This window comes from Ictidomys tridecemlineatus, chromosome 6, assembly GCF_052094955.1.
Source record: "Ictidomys tridecemlineatus isolate mIctTri1 chromosome 6, mIctTri1.hap1, whole genome shotgun sequence".
NCBI lineage: Eukaryota > Metazoa > Chordata > Mammalia > Rodentia > Sciuridae > Ictidomys > Ictidomys tridecemlineatus.
This window is the reverse complement of record NC_135482.1, coordinates 115975194-116001883: the sequence shown is the minus strand read 5'-3', so window position 1 is coordinate 116001883 and position 26690 is coordinate 115975194. Positions and strand designations below refer to the sequence as shown.

Genomic DNA, 26690 nt, shown 5'->3' with positions numbered 1-26690 from the left:
AGCTTTTCCTCAGGGCCAAAGGAGAGGAACCAGCCAAGATTCACTGAATTACGAGAACCACAAGAGAAGGCCTATTTTGCTGAGTTACTAAAGCAAATCTGTCATCTGTCAACAACTAACTTGTTTAAATGACCAAACCCCAGGTGGGTCAGCTAGTTTAACAATCCCATCCAGGTAATTGCTCCTAATACAAAAAAAGAGCTTTGAAGTGTTTTCTTATACTAACAATCACAAATTGCTCCTGGGAGCAATATTTTTTTTTTTTTAAGAAATAAAGCTGATCAAAAACATTCAAAGGACAAATATGACCCAAAGTCATTGTACAGATCTTTCCAGAGTGGATGTTGGTGGGAAGGAATACAGAGCACATTCAGGCCTGTTGTTTTCTAAGCTAACCCGTCTGGTGTGACCAGGTCATCTCTCAACTGAGTATCAGGTGGCCTGGCCATAGGCTGAACTCTGAGAAGGAAGATAAAAAGATCTAGAACATTCTCATGAAAATCCCTGGGCCGGGGACAGGATGCTCAAATTCAGCTGAGTTAACAGGTCAGATGTAGTAACCGGAACATAACAAAGAAAGAGGGAAGTAAGAATAGTGGCCTCAGGTGGGTGCTGTGAACCTCTCTGGGGAGTCATTTTTTTTTTTACCTGTATCGGCAGGTAGTTTTGAGGTGATTGGGTGTGCATGACTTCCTTAAGGTTCAGGATGCAGAAGCATGCATGGGTTTTCAAAAGCATTGCCTACTTAAAGGTAACTCTTACCTCAGATCCACTATCCCAGCAAGAAGCAAAGGACCAACTAGTGTGTTAGAGCCTTGCTACTCAAAGTGTACCCTTAGACCCACAGCACCCACAGACCCACAGCACCCACATCACCTAGAGTGTGTTAGAAATGCAGACTCTCAGGCCTCAACCCCAATCAACATTTTTTGAGGGAAGAGTCTAGGAATCTGTATTTCCACAAGATCTCCAGGAGATTTTTCAGCATGCTAAAGCTTGTGACTGGTTTAGAGCATCAGCTCTTAATCAAGATGCTCATCAGAATCAACCCAGGGTCCAGTATACTATGCAAACCTCCTGGCCTTCATTCCCAGAGCTCCTGAATCAGAGGATCTGGAAGGAAGGGACCCGGTTATCAGCAAGTAATCTCCATGTTTCCTTGGTGTTTTAGAAGTGCGACTGCAAGTTTGGAAGTATTCATTTAGAGCTAATCCATTGGATAAAGACCCAATCCACAATGTTTTGTCTTCCTAGCTAGATTCTGCTATGATTCTCAATTATAACATTCTTCCATGGTCCAGCTCAGACATGGCGATTCTTTCTGACCTCTTCAGTCTAAATGAATCATTCCCAACTCTGAGTCCCTAGTCCTAGTCCTAGTTCTGAGCCTCAAGGGCCATATATCCATAACACCTGTCTTTGCTAAGAGCTTCCTCTGTCAGGCCCTGCCCATGGCTCAGAGCAGGTTGTGTATTTACCTCCCTGACTAGATATAAGCTGCCAGCTCTGGTCCCCAAAGCCCAAGCTCTTCCTCATCCCTCTTTTCCCATCACACTTAACCTGATGCCTGACCCATCACAGGCACACAATATCTTAGTTGCTGCACTAAACCCTCCCCAAATCCAAAATTTCCACCTTCCATTCTTAAAGTGGATGGCAGGAAACTGACCGTCTTTCCTCTTTGAGGGTGAAGTATGGGCTTCCTTGTAAACTTTTAACTGCACCATCACATTACATCCTTCAACTAACCCTGAGAAGACGAATGGGTACTATTATTCTCAATGAGATCATGGGCCTTCCATACAAGGTCACTGCCGAGTGAGAATCTAGAGTCTGCGGCCCTGATTCTGCAGCACCCGTGTCCAGACGTTGCTCCTTGTGGCTTCCGGATTCTGTGCCCCCTCCATAGGAACCACTCAGGGATTTCTCACAAGGGTTACACTTTCTGCTGGAGTTCTTCCTGTATGCCCAAGTTCATCTTCCTGCAACTCTGTGGGTCACTGGAAGCTCAGCAGGTGGATCCGGCAAGAACCCCTGACATGTCTGTTTCCAGGTGCTCTTGTGCTGGGAAGTCTCAGCAGGGCCGTAGGCCCAGTTGGCTCTGTCATGATTCCTGCCCTCTGCTTGGCTGGCTCCCTGTGGTGAACCATAGGCTGCCTGGCTCAAGTCCTCATACTGCTTTGTCTCCACCAGCCTATGCCCCTTAGGGTGGGAATGCAGGTCACTTTCTAACTGGAATCTGGTTCTGAGCCATTAGGGCAGTATATCCATAATACCTGTCTTTGCTAAGAACTTTCTCTGTCAGGCCCTGCCCAGGGCTCAGGCTGTCCCCAGTGGGCAATGCCAGAAGGCACCCAGCCAACCTTTCACATGCACTCGGGCACTGTGATTGACTATTGGCTGCCCCTCGCCTCTGGGGCCCAGGCTCTTCCCTTATTCATGAACTTGTTGCTTAAATCCAGGATGCTCCTTCTTCAGTCTGCAGTGCCCAGGTTCCCAGAAGACTCCTGATGCCCCAGAAGATGTCCAGAGCCTCTCTATCTCTCACCTCAGGAGACAGGTTTGCAATCAGAAAGTGGGAATTTGAGACTTGACTTTGACCTCAACTGTGTGGTCTGGAAAGAAAATGGCCTTTTTAAAAATCAGTTTCTTGATCCATTCAAAAATAGAACATAATAATATAACACTCTATGTATAAAACATATAATCTATACATGCATAATCCATGCCCACAATAAATCTATGTAGATGTAATAATCTATCCATATGTACACATATAAACATATGTGTGCCTATACATATACACACATACGTATATCTGCCTCACAATTTATTTTATAAAGTTGTGAAGATTAAAAGAGGTAATATTCAGAAAAGAACAGCATAATCATAAAGCACCCTGAAAAAAATTTATCATGAAATTATTATATTTTATTATTGTTCTGAAGGGGAAAGAAAGAAAATGCTTCTGTTCAGTAGATTGTTTTAGAAGTACACAATAGGGTTCATGTGTTCTAAAATCATAAGAACAAAAGCAAAGTGTTTTTATTCTTAAGGGAGCTAACTTCTGCTTCACCTGGAAGATTAATCCATTTTGAGTCTTCACTTGTGGATAAATTGGTTGTCACTGTATTTTGCCACCTGGAGTAAAGAGGGGAGGGCATGAGGTGGTTTTTGACTTTCCAACCACCGCTACCACCCGCCTCTTCAACTTCGCTTTGATTGATGGTTTCTTCATTCATTTATGCAACAATACACTGGAAACTCAGAATCTGCTCTGGCTGGGGAGTACAGAGGCAGATAGGGAAAGGCATTCACTTGAGATCTCTCTCTCTCTCTCTCTGTTTAGTACCGGGGTCACTCTACCACTAAATCACATCTCCAGCCCTATTATTTATTTAGAGATAGGATCTCCCAAAGATGCTCAGGTTGTCCTCAAACTTGTGATCCTCTTGCCTCAACCTCTCGATTCACTGGGGTTACAGGTGTGTGCCACCAGGACTGGCTTCTAGACAGTCTCTTTAACCCTAGCAAAAGCATGACTTGGACCTTTGAGACACCAAATCTAGGAACTAAGGAACAGCCACCTGATAATCTAGAAGGCCGCCATCTGAGACGCCCCAGACCTGGACCAGACCCGCCTGGTTCTCTGACCCAGTCTCCCCACCTCTGGGGACATGGAACCTACCCACAGATAGGTTCATGGTTTTTTCACCTCTAAAACTTTTGGGGAAAGTAAAACTCACGCTACCTATTCTCCATTTTACCACTCTGATTCCAGTTAATGCAAAAAAATTCAGTGATACCCCACTGAAGTGTTCCACCCTGGAATCCCAATACCCCATGTTCAAGAAGTTCTTCCATAAACCTAATTATCTCCTTGTTGACTTTAGCGTGGTGTTATGTATAAGGTGTTTCCCAGAAACCCATGTGTGAGATAATGTTCAGAGGTGAAATGATTAGATTCTGAGAGCTGGGACCTAATCAGTGGATTAATCCACTGATCCAGATTAACTGGGGGAGGGTGGTAACTGCAGGCAAGTAGAGACTGGAAGTAGTAGGTCACTAAGGGTGTGCCTTTGAGGTTTATATTTTGTCCCTGATGAGCACAGCTCTATGCTCCCTGGCTGTCGGGTCCTGAGCCCGCTTCCGCTTCCCTCTGCCCTGCCCTCCTGCCACGATGCTCTGCCTCCCCTCAAGCCCGAGCTATGCATTTAGCTGACTGTGGACTGAACCTCTGTAACCCTGAGCCAAAATACACTTTTTCCTCCTGTAAGATTTTCTGGTGGGTATTTCGTTCTCAGCGACACAAAGTTGACTAAAACACCTGAGGACACTGTCTCCGGCTGGCCCTTACAGTCTTTGAGCATTAAATCCAACCACAGCCAGAAAGAATATTCTAGCATAGAACTTTCCTGGACATCCCCACACCATCAGAAATGAAAGAAGGGAGGAGGCTGGGGACCAGAAGCCATGAGTCTTCCTGCATGGCTGGGGGTTCATTTCTCCCCTCCTCTGAGTCCCAGATCCTTCATATTTCAAGGGAGATGGTGAAACCCCATCTCTGAATTTGACAAATTTACATGTTATCAAGCCCACCCTCAATGATACCCACCTACTCATTTCACTCCTATCAAGTGATTTCAGAATGTGCTTGCTAGCCAAGAAGCAATGCTCCTGAACAATTAGGAAAATTCTGCATTTGGGGAAAAGCACTATAAACCGACTTGGTTAATTATTGTCCAACAGTCCCCTGTGCTCCTACTAAAACAGGTGGGAGAGACTGGGAGCCTGCAGGAGCTCTGGCCACCTGTTTCCTTAACAGGCTGCTTCCCCTCTTATCCACGAACTGACAGTGCCTTGCAGAGCCTTGCATAAAGGATAGCACAGTTTCCTGTCTTTTATCTCCGTGTCTCATGCCCCAGACATTATTTTAATGGAATTCCATTGTATTTTTGTATTCAAATGGTCTTGAAGGCAAACAAAACATTTAAAATTAGAAGTTTCTTCCAAAGCAGAAACAAGGTGCCTCCTTGGTACTTGTGAACTGTGAAAAGTCATGAGTCAGGGAATCCAGCGATTCAGGGGTCAACTAGAATTTTGCCCAAATGCTTGGGAGTGGGAACAAGCTGCTATCCGAGGGCTCAGTGTCCAGTTCCAGATAATGGGCCCAGCAGGAAGCTAGTTTCCAGGTTCTTATATGCCAAAGTTATAAGACATTTTAAAAGAAGAAAGAAAAGAAAGGGGTAGGAAGGAAGGAAAGAAGGAAGAAAAGTCCTGGTAGAGCCATCAAGAAGTCTGGGATCAATGAGAAGAGTCGTTTAAATGCAGTTTCCCATTCTGATGTCTTCCCTGTTTGTCCATAATACATAGAGCCCCTCCCTAATTAGGCTCAAATACTGTACCATCCAAATCCCTGCCCATGACTCCAAGGGAGTCTGGGCTAGTGAGAAGCCCCCTAGGTTCTGGCTGTAAATGGGGAGTGCCTTACAGAAGATACCAGAAGCCACCGAGGAAACACTCAAGTGACCTGTCACAAAACCAAAGGATGCCAAGAGGAAAGCCAGGTCTTGCTGAATGGGAAGCAGTCTTCAGAACCAGGAACCCTGGGCCTAGGGAAGTGAGCATCACCAGGTCACAAGGCCATGGCTGGCACAGGCTGCGGCGTGGCATGTGGAGGTGACATGTGGCATGCCAGATGCGCCCAGAATTGCAAATCTGGATCATTTCATGATATGGCGTACAGGCACCTCTTAGAGGGGTCTGAAGCCACTGTATCCCCGATGTTTTGGGAGGATTCGTTCATCTTGCAAACTCTTCCCAGGTCTTCCTAGGTGCCAGGTGTGAAACAGACTGTAATTAAGAGCCCCTCTGAAACTGGACAACTTCCTCTTGCCCAGAGTAAAGGATGGAGGGCTGCACCCACTGCACCCCAGCCTGGGGGTTAAGAGCAGAGCTTGTCCCCTCCTGGCCTGTCCAGCGCAGGCCAACTCTACCTGCCATTGGACATTTCCAGCCTTCTGTCCTTTTTTTAACCACTTCTCTTTTAAAAGCTTTTCTCGCCCCTTAACCTCCAGAAGATGGAGATTTTGAAACAACAACAACAAAAAAGTTTCTTCTATCTTCCTCGAGAGCTGGTTTTGAATCAAACCTATTTTCCTACCAATTTGACTCAGAATATTCGAGGAGCCATGAGTGCTGCAGCCCAACCTTGGCCCCCCAGCAGTCATAGCACCACCCAGTAACAGGTGCCGTGAAGGAGACAGAGGCTCCTTCTCAAGCCACACCAGTGTCATGTGAGCAACAGAGGCAGGCACTGATCAAGGAGAGCACGGAGAGAGAGAGATCTGCTGAGCTGCAGGTTCCAGCCATGAGAGCCTAGGGACAAAAGTCCTAAGACAGCAGGAGTTGGAGACTCTGTCCTTATTGCCACAGATGATTTCCCATGGATCCTGCAGTTGTCTCTCTGTGGGTCCATAAGGACCAGAGCAGATTCTATGGAGCAGAGAACTCCCCACGGAGACGGTGACTTCCCTGCCCATCGCCTGTGGGTAGGCTCTGGGAAGATGCAGCCGACTGCCTTCTGTCCACTGCCTGACAGCACATGGAAAATGCTGGGGAGAAGTAAAAGTCTCCCTCTGTCCTTGCCATTCTTTGTTTGCTGATATTTAGACGCCAAAATAGGTTTTTTTTGGGATCTGCTCTTGGTTATGTGATTTGGAAGACAAAGATGATGCTGCAGTTGTAGAAGAGAGGATGATGGAGATGGATTAAGGCGATTAAATAGCTCCAACTGTAAAGCTTGCCAGAAACTCCCCTGGGGGACAGAAACAGCAGGGCACCCAGCAAGAACCAGCACAGATGGGCAGACGCTGGTCAAAGGAACCCTGCCCAATGAGTTGGTTTAATCTGAACAGGAGGACAGAGAGTGACAGCAGTGACTGGGTCCAGGGACAGGTGCTAGGGACATGAAGCAGCTGCAGACACAATTAGGAAGGAACCGGGATCCGGGTTGTAATATAAGGGAACTGAGTGGAATGCAACTTGAAGATTGCTATCTCAGAAATAAGAACAGGAATGAATCTTTGAACTGAAGAAATTCAATATGATAGATAACAATACCAAGAGGATTGGCAAGCCCAAGGTGGAGAGGGTGACAGGAAGTATGTGAGGGTGACAGGAAGTGTGTGACCCAAATCATAAGCCAGAGAGAGCAAAGTCCTGCCACCCATCCTGTCACTTTAGACCAAGCCACCTCTCAGTTTCCAGCAGAGCTGGTAGAACAGGGGGAACCGTATGTGTGTGTGGCTGTGGGTTGTGCTCAGAGCCTTTACCAGAATCCAGGGTCTCATTCACCTTCAGATCCTGCAGAAATACCAAAGGAAAGTGATCACCAACTACTTGGAGATCAAGCTTCAGAAGGAAGAGACATTTTACTCTCATATGAGGCTATGGTCCTTGCGTAGAACTGAACCTGCGATGGTTCAGGTACATCGTAAAGATGTAGGTAAGGCTGCTATCACAAAGGGGTGCCCATGTATGATGGTGGTAGTGAGAGACGGTGGACATTCCCGGCTTGGTCGGTGCCTCTGCTCCACAGAGTCATTCAAGACCCCATTTCCTTCTATGGTGTGCTCTGTCTTCCCCTAGGGTATCATCCACAGGGTCAGAGCTAGATCACTTCTACCTCATCCATATCCCAACCCAAAGAGGGTGGGGGAAAAATAAGTCTATGGCAAGATACTTTTGTTAAAAATGCAATGGAACCATACGCATCTCTTCCATTCATACCCTGTTTTGATTAGACTGTGGTCCCACAGCAGTAGCTAGATGTAAGAGAGGATAGGACATGAATCTTTGACCTTTTTACCCAGCTAAAACCTGGTAGGTTCTATTGCCGTAAGGAAGAAGGAGAGGACTGATACTGGAAAGTGACTAGCAATATCTTCCACGGTGGTTCCACAATGCATCCAAGATGTCACCTTTGCTAGGAAGCCTTTTAGTGATTCCAAAACCTGGTCTCTCTTCTGTGCTTCCAAGACACCCAGTGGCTAGCTCTGTTAAAATGCTTACCTGAACCTATTGAAACACTGTACCTGTCTCTCTTCTACTAAAATGGGAGCTCCAAGGGTAAACAGATACTTTTCATCTTTGTATCCTTCATATCTTATACCGTAGGCATTGAAGTATATGAATGTTATTGTTTTGTTACATGAATATCCAAGTGGGCTGGATCAATAAATAATTCAATTGAGAAGTGAATGGAACTAGGCTGTAACTCATACAGTCATGGATCTAAATGTTTTCCTATGTGAGTTGTAGAAATTACTCTCTTATTGGTGTACAGACCTAGGTCTGTGTTTATTCAAATGCACAAGCCAATGATTACTTGATGTGGAAAGGAGAGGGTGGATGGCCAGGGTACATGCTGCCCCTGTATGTACGAGACAAACCTGTTAAGGTTTAGATGTAAGGTGCTCCCCAAAATCTCATGCAGGAGATAATGCAAGAATGTTCAGAGGTAAAATGATGACATTATAAGAGCCTGGGCCTAATCAGTGGATTAATCCATTGATATGGATTAACTGGGTGGTAACTATAGGCAGTTGGGGTGTGGCTGCTTCCATCTGCCACACTCTTCCACCATCATGTTCTGCCTCACCTGGGGCCCAAAGCTGTGGAGTCAGTTGACCTAGGACTGAACCTCTGAAACCATGATTCAAAATCATCTGTTCCTCTTCTGAGTTTTTCTTCTCAGGTCTGTTGGTCACAGTGTCCCACAAAACCAACTAGAACACACCCTTTTCATGGGTTTAGCAACAGACTCTCCAGGATGATAAGCCTTTGGAAAGCCTAGGTATCGGTCACCTCTCAGAGGGATGGAGATGTAGTTCAGTGGTAGGGCACCCTTGGGAAGGGCTGGTCTCCTGCTGGCCTACCTAGGCCCTCTTCTTTGGTCTTTCAGTTCCCCTTCATCATGCCAGGAAGGACCCACCTCAAGTCCTTTCATCTATGTCACATAAAAGGCTCATATCAAAGCAGCAGCACCCAGGGAATATTAGTGCAGGGTGAAAATCTGAGGGTCCTGAGCAGGTACACGAGAGAATGGTCATTGATATGGCTAACCTGTGCCAAGAGGATGGGCGAGGCCAGAGGACAGAGTAGAGTAATTGGGGAACATTGCATGATCCCCCACTCCCCCTGGAGCCTGGCAAGACCAGCATATTATGGGCTAAACAAGATTTCAAAACTCCTTTCTAAACCTAATGGAATATTAAATATTCATTCCTAAGGAATCCAATCTCTAATCTAACCCAATCCAATCTAATCATTTGAGTACTTCCTTGCACTGTGAACCTTGCATTTGGGACCATGATGGAAAAGCAGGTGCTGAGAGGCAGGTGGAAGTAGTTGGTTACTCTAACACAGTGCTCTGCTATGAGATGAATGTTTCAGACACCAGAGTGTCAGACTTGGAGGAGGCGGCGACTTGATTTAAGGATGCTGCAGACCATTGTCATCTGGGCCAGGGAAATGGAATTGAGGAAAGCTGAGAAAGCTCTGGGCAAGGAAATTGGCTGGATGGTTGATAGCTCCCAGTGGGAAGAGTCATCAGCTTTGTTTCCAGAAATTGTTACAGGAGATATGAGAAATCTGATGTCAGATTAAATACCAGCTCTGCCACTTACTCATTCTGTGACCTCGAGAGAATTACTTGACCTCTGTGCCCCTCAGTTTCCTCATCTGGAAGAGGGAGTGAAGGACAGTATGCACCTCCTTGGGTCATGGGAGGGCGTTAACAACTCATAAAATGTAAGTTATGTCTGGCACATTTTCTCCCTAAACATAAGCTCTTACAAAATCTGTAATTTGGGAACAGAGAGGCATATACTTTGTTGATGAGACTGAATAAAAGTGTCTCTGGCCACTGGTTTTCTCTGAGACGGATAGGATTATCTATCCCCAAACTTCCCTTGGCAACTGAGAGGAAAACTAGCCCAGAGAGAAATGAATAAATTGGCTTATGTAACTGAAAAAAAAATCCAGAAGTGAGCTGGTTTTACTTGTGGTCTCTTCCAGAGAGACACCTTTATCATCAGGGAGCCAACTCTGACTCTCTCCTTTCTGGCCTCCTTTGCATTCTAACACCAAACCAAGGACTCATCTTTGGGATGCCCCTCCTCCTCATCAGGATGCAGAAAGAGGTGCACCAACTCCAATCTCATGGTCTCAGAGCACTCCATCCAAGGAGAAAAAGAGGATTTCTCTCCCACCTGCCCCTGCACAGAATGATGCTGGACTACCATCCGCATCCCCACACTAACACCTAGTATGTCATTTGCCCAGTCTCTGTCACATGCCCAGGGAATGTGACAAGCCCATCCAGCCCACCCCTGGAGACAAGAGTGAAGTCAATATTCAAGGCTAATCCTAGCTGGGTGCCATGTTGCATGCCTGTAATCCCAGCCACTTGAGAGGCTGAGGTAGGAAGATCACAAGTTCGAGGTCAGTCTCAGCAACTTAGCAAGACCCCTGTGTCATAATAAAAGAATAAAAAGGGATGGAGATGTAGTTCAGTGGTAGAGCACCCCTGGGTTCAAACCCTAGTTTAAAAACACATGCTATCTTAGAAGAAAGTAGTCCCCTCCAGAGTAAGTCTAAGCATTGAGGACAGAATAAAGGGGGAGTTAGATATGAAGGAGATGAGCAAGAACAGTCTACAGTAGGATGCCAGTCATTAGCTAGATTCTCAGCCATATAGTCCTTAGGAAAATCTTGGAATATAATAAAAGGCCTGCAACTTGCTTTAACCATGTCACAGTCCCCAAAAGGTTTTGGGGATCATGAAGATTCTAACCCCAAACCAAGGGTTCAATGAACTTGTGTCATCTAATACCCTTGACTCTCTGAAAAGAGCACCATTTGCCATTGAGAGTCATTTTCCAGTAGCCAACCCACACAGTGGTCTCAGACCAGGCTGGAAAGGCCAGAGGGGAGGACACAGATGGTAGGCCAGCTGCACCAGAGGCTGACGGAAACAGAGACCTTCTCACCATGGGCACAGTCAGCCCTGTGACACTTTCCCCCACACAGAGCAGCCGATTGTGTAGAGCTATGGGTTCACCACCACCCAGTTCCTGCAAGGAAGGATCTTTCCGGGAGCCCCACCTTCCTTCTACCTCTCTTTGCCTCCATGCTCCCGGCCTCTTGCTCCTTCTCCAGCAATGACCCTCTCATTATGCAGAGCGCCTTGCATTTCCCTCCAGAAGATAAAACTAAGACAAAGAAAGGAAACATATTTAGCTCTAATGATGTGCATGGTTTTCATTTTTCTGTTTGAATCTATTGCTGTTTAATGAGCTAAATATCCATCAGATGAATTAGATACACTGATCCTGGGTGCATCTCCAGGGAGGCAGCTTCTCGGTGGCAAGACGTGCATCAGACACAGCATACAGAAGCCACACGGCCTGCCTGACAAACAGCCCCAAAGCTGAAGGAGAGCACAGACAGACCGGGAGGTGGACAGGTGGCAGGTGATAAATCACTCACTGCTGACCCGATGGCCAGCCAAGCAGGCAACAGACTCAGAAAGGCAAAGCCAAGTGATGATCAAAACACTTGAGCACTGGCAGGGCCCCTGGGTCATTTAAAAAAATACCATTCAAAGGAAAAAGCTAAAGCTATGTATTCTCTGGAATTGACAGGTGGCTTCAGTTCCAATCAGGAGAGGCTGGTTGCCCATCGCTATTGACAACAGGGAAGATGTTTGGTGATGGGTTCGTGGATCCTGATAACTTTATCAGCTCCCAGAGGGTGCAGCTGGACAGAACTCCTGGGCAGTATAGGTCAGCACCCCTGAATTATTCTAGTTATTCATTATATTAGGAAAGGAAAACTAAAGGTGTTATTTGCTTTGACTTCTTCACCAAAGGAAACATTGGGAATGGAAGCATTGTAGGCCAGAAGGGATCAGAGAATTCCTTCAAAACCCTCATTAATGGATTTTGAGACCTGGAGAGGGAAGGCCACACATCAATAGTTGAATCATGACCAATATTAACCTAGGTACCAGATCTTGCTTGGTAATATTTAAAGTTTTTTGTTTACATGAACCTATTCAAGATTCCTGACAACCCCCATGAGAAGAAAGGGATACCGAGGCTCAGGGGTGTTAACACCCAACATCACACACAGAAAGGAAGCCATAGAGATGAGATTTAGCCCAAGGATCTTATTGCAGAATGTTTTACCATTTGGCCTTCCAATAAAATCCGACTATCCTGGCTTCCTGGTCAAACATGATGTTGTAGTCAGATTTTTGTGGCTGTGACCAAAAGACCTGACAAGTACAATCAGAGGAGGAAAAGCTTATTTGGGGGCTCATGGATTCAGAGGTCTCAGGCCATAGACAGCTGATTCCATTCTTTGGGGCCTAAAGTGAGGCAGAACATCATGGTAGAAAACTGTGGCGGAGCAAAGTGGCTCAGAATATGGCGCCAGGAAGCAGAGAGAGCTCTGCTCACCAAGGACAAAATATATACCCCAGAGGCATGCTATAGTGCTCTGTCTCCTTCAGCCAGCCTCCCCCTGCCTACAGTTACCGCCCAGTTAATCCCTATCAGGGAAGATGAATGCACTGACTAGGTTAAGGCTCTCCTAACTCCATCATTTCACCTCTAAGTTTTCTTGCAGTGTCTCACACATGAGCTTTTGGAGGATACCTAAATCATCACACATGAAAAGACTCCAAATATCAAGGTGAAAAACACATTTTTCCTATCCATGCTAGATTGTATTACTTCAACTGACAAAAATAAATCCAGTCACCTGAGGCCTTCTAGCCTTTGTGTTGCATCTCCAAAACTCAGCCTCCAAGGCCCCTAATCTACTCTGATCACCCCCCCCCTCTAGAGCCCTCACTAAGAGCCCTCTCCCTCGACCACAGCACCCAGCTCTGGGTTCCCCAACCACTCCCAGAGCTTTGAGGTCCTTTGCATCTGTCAGGCTGGTCCCTCCAGCCCTCCATCCACACGCCCTTCACTCCATCACCCATTCATCTCCTTGACCAACCCCAGGGACACCTCGAAAGGAAGACCTCTGCCAGCACCAAGGTCAAATCAGGGTGTGTCCTCTATTTCCCCATAGTGCATTGTCCCCCGTCCCAGTATTTGTGTGACTTACCTCCATCATGGTTGGAAGGGCAAGGCCCTGCAGTGGTCAGGTGCAGTCTTTGACATTGGGCTTGAGTGTAAGATCTAACTCTGCTGCCTAGGGGTTGCGTGGCATTGAGGAACCCACGTGACTCTCTGAGCCTCCTCTTCTTCATCCAGAGGAGAAGCACAGTATTGGCTCCAAAGAGCTCCTGTGAGAACTAAATAAAATGCATGCAGAGCCCTTGACCAGATCCTGCCTTTCAAAAGGGAGCTCTTCCTACATCTTAGCGATGAGTGCTGGGGTGGTGTCACCACTACCGCCTCCGTCACTAACATTGTCATCATCATTGTCACATTTATGATTGTTCATTTGTAGCTGTAAATCCCAGGAAGGTGGGGACTTGGTCTTGTTCACCTTTATGCCTGACTTTTAGTAAGGGCTTAATAAACGGATGTAGAATTGAATTGTTGAAGCAACTGCTCAACTGAAAATGTATTGTTTGGGCTTTGGTGATACTTTGTTTGGAAATCATTTGCCTAGTTGCTTGTCAATCAATTAGGTCTTGAGCTCCACAGAGTTTGGTATTTCTCCCTGCAGTGTGTAGAGTATACATATTTAGTAAATATATTTGGTATACATAAAAGGTTTGTTTTGTTTGCTTTTTTGTTTTATTTTGGTTTTATGGTGCTAGGGATTGAACCCAGGTAAATATTCTACCGCTGAGCTGTATCCCAGCACTTTTAGTTTTTATTTTGAGACAAAGTCTCACTAAGTTGCCCAGGCTGGCCTCAAACTTGTGGACCTCCTGCTCCAGCCTCACCAATTCATTAGGATTGCAGACGTGCCCTACCATGCCCAGCTCTGCAAAAATGAATAATCCACACACTTCTCAAAGTCCATAGGATGCTCAGAATGTGCACCCACTTAATTTTTTAAAGTTAAATTTACAAAGGAAATGAAAGTAACATGGATTGAATGCTTTAAAATAACCAACATACCTTAGGCATTTGTGCAATGCCAGACCTAGTGCTAAGTGCTTCACGTATTTCTGTGTGAAGACTCTGGCAACCTATCTATTATGCAGGTTTTCATTCTTCCCCTATTATAGTCAAGGAGACTGGAGCTTAATGGGATTAATGAACTTGGGCAGGATCATAATTACAGTGCAGGGAGAGCCCAGGATTTGAGTCCATCCTCTTCTGACTCCAGTACCAAGTCTCTGGCTCTGGGCTAAGCAATTCAGAAACTCTGCCACATTTAGAAAAACTGAAAGTTGTTGCATATCATCCCCTTCCACAGATGTGGCATCTTGGTCTTGCCCTATATCACAAAGTCAATCAGTTACAGAGCCAGGTTTTTGAAAGCAGGATCATCTGACCCTATCTAAAGCCTCCTTCCTCATGATTCTCCAGCACCTGGAATTAGAGTTCCGGTGTTCTGAGGGACAGTTCAGCTCTCTTTCCAACTCCACACACAAACCCCAGATTGCCCTGACTCCAGCAACCATCACTGCCTAAGCCCCTGGCAGATGCCTCACCCACCACATAGTTCAGAGAGAAGGAATCATATTGAATAGACACATCTCACAATGAAAACCCAGAAGAGAAAAGAAATGCCATCAAAAAGATGTGTCAGTAGTCACTACCCAGTAACTAGTGCAGGTCGAGTGGTCACTGAGGGCTGTGTTCCTGGTTATCAGGAAGAGCAGATCTTGCTATTTGGGAGGAGCTGGAAGCAGGTAGGATAGGGTATGATGGTACAGAACAGCATCTTGGGGTCTGGAGACAGGAGGGAAGGTGAGGGTAGGGATCTTGGGGACTGCTCTGTTTAACAGGTCCTAGGAAGACCATAAAGGTAGAAGAAACATGACACTAATGAAACGGAAGACCCTGGGGGTGGGAAGTGCTGCCAACCTCAGCAAAGCTTGGGAAATCAGTCTGCAAAATGAGAGAGACAGAGAGGAGCACCAAAAATAACCTTGAAGGGAATGGATGAGGCAGAGGAGAAAAATCAATTCAAGGAAAACATATTAAGCACAGAAAAACTAAATGAGAGCTGGGGGTTGGGGGGGGTGTTGGGATGGAGGAGCTGTGGATCAGGAGCCCGCAGGGTGGAGTTCCCCATCCGGCTCAGTGTCTAACAAGCTCCGTGACTCTGGGCAGGACACTTCACTTATCTGAGCTGCCACTGGCTCCTCTTAAAAATGACACAGTTAGACAACATGGCCTGCAAAGCCCCCTCCAATTTGAACAGTCTGTGATGAAGAATTTACAAAGGCTTAGCTTCACACAGACAGACCTAAGCAATGAGAAGCCAGTGGGGACATTTAGTCTGTCCCTCAGCTGGTCCCAAATATCCAGGTGCTTGTGAGATGGGAATGAAACTCCCCATCAGCTTGAGTTTCCTTGTTCTTTAGTCTTTGGGGGAGCTCTAGATTGGTAACAGGGCATTAATTAGCAACCATCAAAGAGGCTGCTTGCAGGGGGTACTGACAGCATGCAGGAAGAGGACACAGTGCTTGTCCTATAAGACACGTTAGGATATCTCCCAAAGAAGGGCTTATGGGTTAGGACACCCTGGGACCCTCTCGGACGGCCAGGTCTGTGTATATTACTGTTATTGTATGAATGCATGGGCCCCTCCAAAATCCATAGGTTGGAACCCAATACTCAGGATTAAGTAAGAGGTGGGGCCTTTTAGAAAGTGACAGGCTAAGCCTTGAGCACTCCGCCCTCAAAAATAGCATCACACTCTCATGATGAAAGAGGCTGAAGGCAGCCCTTAGATCCTCATTTGCCCTCTGCTCCTTGGGCCAGGTGAAGATACAGCCACAAGCTGTCATCTTGGAAGCAGAGAGTAGCCTTCACCAGATTCTGAATCTGCTGATGTCTTGATCTTGGACTTTCCAGACTCCAGAATTATGCGCAGTAAATGTCCAATTACCCAGTCTATTTTGTTACAGCAGCTAGAATGGACTGAGACAATTACTATAATAAAATGTGAGTAGGATTTTTAAAGAGTAACCGAGAAATGCCTCTCTTACCCAAGTGGGGACATTTAGTCTGTCCCCAACCATCATGAAAATAACCTAGAACTTATAAGCAAAGTGATCAAGAAAGCAAAGACAGCAGAAGGGAAATTTAGAAGCACTGGGTGCCTGCAGGGGGCTCAAGGTCTCTTACCTGCATCTTCACTATCAGCCTGCACCGCCATGGCTGTCTGTGGAGAAAGGGACTTGGCCTTGCCTTTGTTCCTCCATCTAATCCTTGGTGTTGAGCTGCTTCTCTGGGCCACCTTTGCTTCTGCTATAGACCATGTCCACTGTGTTACTGATCCCAAGGATGAGCACAGCAAATGGTAAACATGGGCCAGGCTGTACTGACCCTTCTTGCCTCTTTATTTCCTACCACATCACCATTGAAGACTGGATGGCTGTGTTGGGCTTTCCAGAGGCTGGGGACATCTAAAGGAAATGTTACCTCAAGAAAGGGGAAGTGTTTGAGACACTGAATTTCATCACCTGAGTACTAGTATGTGGTTGTTCATGACAGGTTTATTTGTAGCCAGCAACTGGAAACAAACCAAATTGTGGTCAACAGGTAAATAGATAAACCAAATATGTTACATAGTTGAAAGAAAGAAATCAGAAGATTAAAAAAAAATGTTACGTTCATACAGCAGGGAAAGATAGGATGAGCTTCTGACACATGCAGCAACATAGAGGAACCTCACAATATTTACCCTGAATGAAGGCCAAGCCCAGAAAAAGTTATGTTGTGTGATGGTCCTTTATATAAAATTCTAGAAAATGCAAACTATTCTACAGTGACAGAAAGAGATGAGAAAACAAGAGAGCAAAGTAAACTTTTAGGGCTGATAGATCTTGATTGTGGTGATGAGCTCATGGTGCATTCATAGGCCAAAACATGACAAACTGCACACTCTGAATATATGCAGTATTAGAAATCAATTTTACCTTGTTAAAACTGTTTTTTTTTAAAAAATTAGGCATATCCTAGATGAAGGGGGAAAAATACAAATCTTAGAAGTCTTCCTGGAAGTTGAGGGTACCTCGGTTCCTGCCTTAGCAATTTAGTGAGGCCCTAAACAACTTAGTGAGACCCTGTCTCTAAATAAAATATAAATAGGGCTGGGGATGTGGCTCAGGGATTAAGCACCCCTGGGTTCAGACCTTGATGCCCCCCCCTAAAAAAAAGAAAGAAAAAAAATAGAAGATAAAAAAAATGTTCCTCCATTTCTCAGCTCCTCAAGTCATCCAGAGACACTGGCTTTCTGGAACACATGAGTAGAAGCTAAGACCCCCCTGTGCCCATGCACACATCTACCTGCTCTGAGAATTGAAGGGAGGGAGTGAAGGCCATGCTCCTCAGCAGGGGAGGGAGGCAAAACTCAGAGGCAAAAAACTAGCAACCCTCCCAGAGGCTGCTTGAAAGGTGTGCTAATAACATTCATTGGAAGAGAATCTCAGAAGCACGGTGCTTGGGCAGAAAGATATGAAGGCCCTGTCATTTCATGAGAAATGACAGTGCTTTCTTTTGCTAAGCACTGTCAGGTAGAGCAGTCTGATTTGGAGGGGACTCATTAACAAAGTGCCTGATGGCTGTGGCAAAAGAAAAAGCTTCACCTGGGCTCCAGCCCAGCAAACCTGAGCCCCTTACAAGTGCCTAGTGCACGCAGAACTCCCGTTCTTCCTTGCCATCTAGATGTTGTATCAGACACACACACACACACACACACACACACACACACACACACTCCCAACAAAGAGAACATCAATCCTTGGAGACAGTACCATATAAATCCTAACTCTATCATCATTGACGCAGCTGTCTCAGACAAAATAGAGATGGCACATGGCATCATTATGCAGAGCACTGGAGGGTCCACTTTGTTCCCTTTCTCTTTTCAGACAATGCTGTGGGCCCAGGAAACCCATGGGGGAGGCAGCACCATCGTCCCGTGATAATGACCTCTCAGCTGCTACTCAAAGGCAGGAAGGAGCTGTGACAATCAAGCTTTCCTCTTTCTCAGCTTTGGAGCAGTTCAAATTCTTAGGGCAGAGGGGGCACGAGGACCAAGCTCTCCTTACAAGCTGCCAGGTAGAGGGGTGATGGGAAGTGCAGGGCTCTTTGTTAAGCCTCACAGAAGATCTTTGAAATATATATATTAATATATTCATTTTGTAGATTAAGAAACAGGCACAGGTCAGCCAGGAACATACCTGGGATTTGTAAGCAGAGACACAAACACCGTTACAACCATCAGGTGTGGGCTTCTTCCTTTTGTCTCCTCTCCTGCTAAGTAGGTAGATGGTACAAAATCTAAATACTGATGGGAAAATGCTCACCTTAGGTCAGCAGTCAGTGCTTTTTGGTTTTGCTTTGTTTTTTCCTTTTAGGATCTAGTTTACATGCAGCTCTACCTTGGTATTCCAAGTTTCCATTTCACAGCAGATTATAATCTGTGCTGCGGAGGTGATGCGTCAATTAATTCATGTATTCAGTCACCTAACAAATGTGTATTGAGTGAGTACTAAGTAACATCCTGGAATAGGTTCTGCAGCCGTGGCAATTACCATTCATGTCCCAACCATCGTGAACCTACAGGGCAGCAGGGCAATTGGCACATCTGTGCACAAATTATTCTATGAATACATTATGAAAACATTAATATGAAAAGTACTAAGAAGAGAAATATGGAGGGATAAGGGTTGGGAAACAGAGGACGACCTGGACTGTGTGGCATCAAAGAGGCTGGGGACCGAAACAGAGGGGTCATTGTGGGTAGACCAGCGAGGATTTTCAACAAGGAGCTGCAACAGTTGGGTGTGTTTTAACGTTATCACTCCAGCTATTCTGAATAAAAATGGATTACAGAGAGGGCAGGAAGGACCTAGTTAGAGGGCAATGGTAACAATGGAAGAAAGAAATTGAATTAAGGGAATGAGGTAGTTGGCTTCATGGAGTGGAAAGAGGAAGATGGAAGTATCTGGAAAAACTCCCAGTGTCTGGCAAGAGCCACAAGCTGGTCACAGTGCTCAGTGCCGAGAGGGGGGACCCTGGAAAGGAGCAGATCTCGAGGAGGAGGAGGAGGAGGAGGAGGAGGAGGAGGAGGAGGAGGAGGAGGAGGAGGAGGAGGAGGAGGAGGAGGAGGAGGAGGTCAGGGAAGATGAGACTTTTGACTTGAGAAGGCAAAAGAATAACAAGGGGTGAGTCTTGAGAAAGGTGTTTGAGAGTTCTCTGTGTGACTGGAAGAAAATTTTTCTACAAGTATGGCAATTTTTCCAAATAGAAGAAAATATTCACTTGGGGCCTGTTAATTCTGAAACTCTTTGGGTTACAACAGCTGAAGGAACACATCAGCAGAGCCACTGAAGAGTGGTCCTGGAGCTCTGAAGAGAAGGCAGTGCCTAAGTCATCAGCATGCATGTCCACCCCCACATAGGTGCAGAGAACCTGGAAAAGCCTATACCCAGGGAGAGGGACCCGGGAGGGCATGTCATCCTAGTCATTCTGTCCACATCCAGACACAAGCCCCTGCAGCCCCAGAGAAAGCACAAAGGGTGGAGGCACTCTCTTCCTTGGCATCTCTCTTTTCCTCCTAATTCTTTTATTATAATAAAACACATACAACATGAATTCACTATCTTAATCAATTTTAAGTGATTCAAGTTGGCGTCAAGAGTGTATGTGTCCTGTTGAATGTTGTGCTCGCATCCCCAGCATCTGTCTCCAGAATTATTTCCATCTTTCTGTGTCCTCCATTAAAGACAGTGATGACTTCCAGAATCTCCCCACCATGATTCCCCCTCATATTTCTATTGGTCACAACTGGATCACATGACCGCTCCTAAGCCAATCAGCAACAATTGGAAATAGTCACCATTATAGGGTTAGACATCTGGCTTCTGAGAAACTGAGGCAGCTGAAGACCCCCTTCTTTATTTTGTAAATATTTTTATGAGTTCTTTTTAGTGAGACATGGCAGTTTTAGTGACATTCTGGAAGTCTTCACTGTCTTTAATGGAGGACACATGGCAGTAGAGTGTATTTTGACATGTTACTATCCATACATGGAGTGTAACTTCCCACTCCTGTGGTGGTCCATGATGTGGAGTTACACTGGTCATGTATTCATACATGAACATAGAAAAGGTATGTCCTATTCATTTTACTGCCTTTGCTATTCCCATTCCCTGTCCCTCCCCTTCATTCCCCTTTTCGAAGACTCCTTCTTTAAACCCTGAGTCATGTGATCAAGTTCAAAAGATCTCAGACATGAGATCTCAGAGTAATAGGATTGAGTTTTTTGAAGGGACAGGAAAAGGGAAAGGGGACACTCTCAAGGGAGAGAGCAGGCCCTCTTGGAGAGAAGAGAGACCATCTATATGCCTCTTCTGTACTTCAGATTTATTTGGCGATCCCAGAGAAGTTTCTAGAGAGTCCCACCCAGGTTCACCTCTTGAGTTTTGACTATAGCAAGATGACATCAGACTTTCAAGTCCCTGCTGTCATGGCAACACCAGGTCACACTGGCCCATGCTAACCTGTTCAAATTGAGTTCTTAACCATACATTCAGACAGATTTTATGGTTAGGAGGAACTATTCTAATCTACCGGAGTCACAAAAGTTTCCTGGATTCCTCCCATCTACATTATCTTTGGCCTGCATTTCTCCTGCATTTAACACCCCATTTGGAGGAATGTGACATACTCTGCCCAGTTAGACCAGGTGGGGCTGCTGGTAAATTGCTTCTTGGAAAAGAAAGCATGAGGGAGTCTGCACAGCTGGCCCATTTTATAGAATTATTCTCTTAACCAGCCTCATCTGTCTGGTTCCTAACAGCTCCATTCTGGGAATATGGTCACCTCCCCAGAGGGAGGTTATACTTAAATAAAATCAGGGTTCATTAACCAGGAAGAAGGAGAAAATGCATTTTTGGATAAGAAAACAATGGTGTCTGTATACTATGATTTTAAAAAAAATCCTCGCTTAATGACATAAACATTTTCTGCATGTAAACCTCAATATAATTCCCAGTGTCTTCAAAATTGTTCTTTAGTTGCTTTCCACCATTTATTAAACTAGTTCTTGTTTTGGATGTCTCAGCTCTTTTTTAAGTTCGAGCTTTTTCAGATAAGGCTGCCATATAAATTATTTTGTGAATTCTTTTGTGAAGCTTTGAAATCCAGGTGTGAAACTCCTGAGTCAAAGGATCAGAGGGCCTGTAACGCTCTGTGTGTAGGAAACTTTCCATTAGAATCAGCAACCTCTAATTTTTCATACTAAAAGAGTGGTTCTTGGTTACCTAGAGCATTGCTTCAGATATGGCACCCTGTGCTTCCCTAGGAAGCTGAGGAAGGAGTTGCTATGAAGACAGCTGCATGCAGGTATCTGAAAAAAAGTAAGCCAAACAGGGATGAGGCCCCTGGGCTGGGAGAGTGTCACCAGAGGATAAGAAGCAAGCAGATGATAACAATGGGAGAAGCTCCCTAGGAGAGGGAATGGAGATTCACAGGAAGGGTGGCCGCATGGTGGCTGCTATGGGGCAGAGCTTGTCTGCCTTAGAATAGCTCTTCCCCACCTGTATTTTAGACACTGATGTTCCCCCACACAATGAGTGCAGTTGTTACTCTCGGCCACAAAGGGCCTGGGGCAGGGAGGAGCAGAAAGGAGAAAAAATAGTAACATCTTTATAAAACACTTCCCTATCATCATCTTTTTATATTTATACCATAATACTAGGCAGATGTTATTGCTTCATTTGACAGGTGTGAAAACTGAGGTCCTGAGAGGAAAAGGGATGTGCTTGAGTGCGTGCCATGACTGAGAGGCAGATCCAAGGCTCACACAGGTCTCCAGATAGGTAGTCTTTTGACTAGGGTTAAAGGTAACCCTGCATATGATCCATTCATTCCTCAACCATCCATTGCATACCTAGTCCACTTTGGAGATATGCAACACACTGAGCATGATCCCACCCTACATGAGTGTACTATTGCTCTGTAACAAATGACGACAAACATGCACAGTTCTGAAAACGAGAGGTCTGAACTCATCAAGTGCTGCAGGGCCACCCACATCTCTCCACCCAGCAGTCCTTGGCTTGTAGCCACATCACTCCAATATCTGCCTCTGTCTTCCTGCTGTCCTCTCTTCTGTGTATCTAATTTCCCTCTGTTTCTCACATAAGGACACTTGAGATGGCATTTAAGACTGACACGTGCATTCAGGATCATCTCTTTATCTCCAGATCCTTAATTGACTCACATCTACACAAATGGCACCACATAATGTAAACATTCACAGGTTCTAAGGAGTAGGAATTGGGTGGAGTTGTCTTCTCACCGGGAATCAGTGTCTAGTCAAATGATAAATGACTTTATGGGAAAGCACGGCAGAACCTAAGTATTAGCTTTCCACCCCCTGAAAGCCAGCGACCAGTGGAGATGACCAGGAGAGACAGATGGAATTCACTTCACATTTGCAATGTCAGCAGAGCATCTTCTACTTCAGGAGAGGTCTTTATTATGTTTCCAAGTAGTGTCCCTATGGGTCCTTCATCTCTGCTCCTCTGTCCTTGTTCGGGTATCATGCAGCCTACTGGATGCACTCTGGAGGTGATGCAATATTGAGGACTCTATATGACAGCATGGGAGATGCCAAGGCCAGTGTACACTCTGTTTTCTGATCAGATTTATCAAGGCTTAATTCTGGTTCATTCCCCTCCATGCTGACCTCAGCGGAACAAGGCCCCCTTTAGCCACTCCCTGAAAGCTACCTCCCATGAGGGGCCAAGTCTCAGTAGCCAGAGCCTTGCTGTCTTTGCCTTGGCTCCCAAGGGGTCCATTCAGCTCTCCAGAGTCTAAGGCAACACTAAAAGCAAATTGCATATCCCCAAATCTATTCCAGAAAGGGAAAGGGAAAGAAGAGAATGAACCCAATTCCAAGAACTCTGCTATTGGTCTCCTAGATCACCCCCCTTGCATTCCTCCTACTGGGGCTCCAACTTTATATTCTCAAACTTGTGATTCCTAGGAGAACGGTTCACCGATGGAGCATGAGCGGGTGAGTCCTCCCTTGTCTCAGGGCCAGGCATAGTTCCACCGTCTCCAGAGCCCTTCATTCCCAGAAGGACCCCTTACCCACTTCATCCCCTGAATGGCGTGGTGCTGCCCAACTTGGACCGTCCTCGAGGAGGGAGGGTAGTGGGCTGGTAGGATTATGGCAGACAAGCCCACCACATTTAGGCTCTCTACTTGGCCTATTAAGATTGTGCCCTCATCTTTCTGAAGCCTTCAGGGCCCAGAAAAATCACCCTGCAGGACACCTAAAGTCACCAAAAGCGACTGTTCTTCGCAGCATTTCTCTTTTTGCTAGGAACTCACTTGCTTCTGGGAACTGTCCCTTCTCCTGCCCATCCTTATACCATAGAACCTGCCCCAATTCTCTTCCTTGTGACTGTAACCAATGGTCATCTGACTAGAAACCAGTCAGAGCTGTCATGAGGGATTTCGTGCTGAGATAAGGTAGTCCATCCCCAAATAGACAGAACTGAGGGTGTGGGATCTCAGGTGCTCTGGGCAGCCCAGCCAAAAAAATGTCACTGATAGTTTTGAAAAAAAATTAAATAAATAAAAGAGACATAAAGAGAATCCAGAGGCAGAGGTCAGAGAGAGGACTGGTTTCAGCATGGTAATCTAACTCCCAATTCTAGATTATTCTTGGCAGGCCTATTGGATCCTTCAATTCTATGAGACATTCAATCACCAACCCTAGAACTCCTTATTTTCCTCTCTTAAGGGCTACCCAGAGTTCGTTCCTGTTCTTTGCAACTGAAAGGGACCTGGATAATCATATCCTGTGTTCCAGGGCTAACTCTGAAAGGTCCTGCCTTCCCTGTTCACCATGGCTTCTGTGGCCTTCCTCTCCTCTGCCAAACCTCACTCACCTCCCTGGCCTCCCCTTCTGCCTGGCTCTTCTAATTATGAGATCTGACCACTCACTCCTGCCTCTGGCCATTTAGTTCCAATCTCCTGACTTCTCCATTTCTTGTAGTACTTCAACAAATAGCAATTCTGCTAAGTACACCACGTTGACAGGCCCCCTTGACCTCTTCTCTTCCTTAATGGTGTCTGTAGGCAGGACCCCAGGGATCCATCTGCCACCAGGGACAGATTCTGACTCTGCTTTCCTTTGGATGCATTTAGCCTTAACCTTTCCGGCCTCATCAGGCTCTCAGAGGTCCCCACTCCCTGCCATTCTGCTGAGGCAATTATATGCAATCATCATCCCCTGGATCCTGGGCACTCACTCACCAGGACCTCAACTCACAAGGGCAGGCAGACAGGCAGCAGAGATCACAGCTCATTCTGCAGGTTAGACAACTGCAGGCACTGAAGTTGGGGTGGGGGAGAAGACACGGCCTCTGTCCCTGCACTTAGCACCTACAATCTCTCCCACTGAGGAGCCCTGCTGGGAGATGAGAGATGCCCACAGCATTTCAGAAGAGAAGCCACACTGAGCATTCTAATCTCAGCCGGCCTGAAGACTTTCCTCTCAAATTTGGCCAAAAGCCTGAGGATTCACATCTTGCTACAGAAATCAGCCACGGGGGCTGGAAATCCCAGGCTCTGAATTATAACTCAGTGTTATAATTATAAATAAACTCTCGCCCAAATTTCAGTTTTATGTCAACAGCTAAATTATCCTTTCTTTTGTAATGGGGTTTATTATGCTCAGATTCTTGAAGGGAAATGAAATGATTCATGAGATCCAGGCTCCAGTGATGGACTTCGGCACCAAGGGTGCTCTTGGGAAGAAGAGTGGTTCTCATACCGTTCTTCAACTGCTGGCCAGAAGTGCCTACCGCACAGTGGAGTCCACTTCCTTAGGGCTGTCTCCTCCTGTCCACCTCTGCTCTGTGACAACAACAGTTCTCCTACTCCCCCGGGGAGCCACAGAAAAGTGGCTAAGAAAACTGCAAAGACTCAGGCACGTCAGGCAGCACTCAGTCCACAGAAGAATGGATCCCACAGGTGTTTAGGAGGTCAAAGGGAGCCTTCTGCCAATGTCCCAGTGAGAGCACACACATGGCACTGTGTGGTTGGCAATTTGCTGTACATCCTCTCCCTCCCCCCCCTCTTTCTTTCTGCCTTTCCTTCCCTCCCCCCAACCCAGTACTAGAAATTGAACTCCACAGGGGTATTCTACCAATGAACTACATCCTAAGCCCTTTTTATTTTTTGTTGTTTGGATTTTGAGGTAGGGTCTCACTAGGTTTCTAATGCTGGCCTCAAACTTGCCATCCTCCTGCCTCAGACTCCCAGGGCACACGGATATGACAGGCACGGACCAAGTACCTCTCTGTGAAGGATAGTCTCAAATGACAGAACAATCATCTGATTTCCATTTCACAGTGGGCTTGTGCCTAAACAGGGACAATGGCTTGCCTTGAGGACCTCTGCTGGGATGTAGCAGAACCCAAACTTGAGCTCATATCTTCTCATTTTATTTGTGATGTTTTATCCATATTATCATGCCTAGAAGTATTTAGCAACTATTGTTTTAATTTAAAGCAGAGAATGAAAACCTTTTCTGTGAAGGACCAGAGAGTAAGTATTTTAGATCCTGTAAGCCATGCAATCTCTGTCACAAATACACAACATGTAAAATGAAAGCAGACGTAGAAATTATGAATACAGATGAATGTGGCTGAGTACCAATAAAACTTTATTGACAAAAACAAGTGATGAACTTGATTTGGTCTGCATTGAAGTAGCCTTCACATTTTCCTTCTTTTCTGACTGCTCTCCTTTTAGCCCATCTTCTCCTAGTATATTTGGATTTTACATATTTATGACATTTAACATATGACTGAGGATATTGACATCCCTATCCACTGTTATTTTTTTTTTATTTTCTGGAAATATGGCTGTGCTCACACTCTGCAGTCCCCACAGGCATAAACAGAGCAACTTAGAAATAGAAATATATATAGAAATAAGGCTGAACTTGGTGACTTTAAACTTCTTCTTGGACCCTAAAGAGTTGCCACCCAGTGTAACATAATCTATGAAGGTCTTGCACTCCCAAATCTTCATTGTTTGCCTCTAAAGCTTGAGCCCTTAAAATCTGGGGTGGACGCTATATACCGTCTTTTTTTATTATGCTGCTCCCATCTTTTCATGAAAAGTGCTATGGTTCCAGTGACTCATAAAATGGAGAAAAGACTCCACAGGAATGAGGATTTAAAGTCACTTAGCCCTGCCACTAGCCTCCTCACCTATGGCTGTTTTATCCTGTTTACTTGATCACTGTTATTCTACTATATTTCAGTAAAACTACTATATATATATATATAGCCATTTTTTATGACCTCAAAAGCAAAACATCAATCATATAAAGTTTCAGGAATGTACAGGATTATGAAGAATAGAATCATAATCACACTTCTCTTATGAAACAAGAAACATTATTTTAATGTCATTATGCTTATGCTATTCTACTAT

At 45.5% G+C, this 26690-nt stretch overlaps 1 pseudogene; it reads left to right on the top strand.

The window, feature by feature from the left end:
- Positions 1–16369: 16369 nt before the first annotated feature.
- The window catches only part of LOC144365094 (geminin coiled-coil domain-containing protein 1-like), a 31200-nt pseudogene continuing 20879 nt past the window's right edge, over positions 16370–26690 (top strand).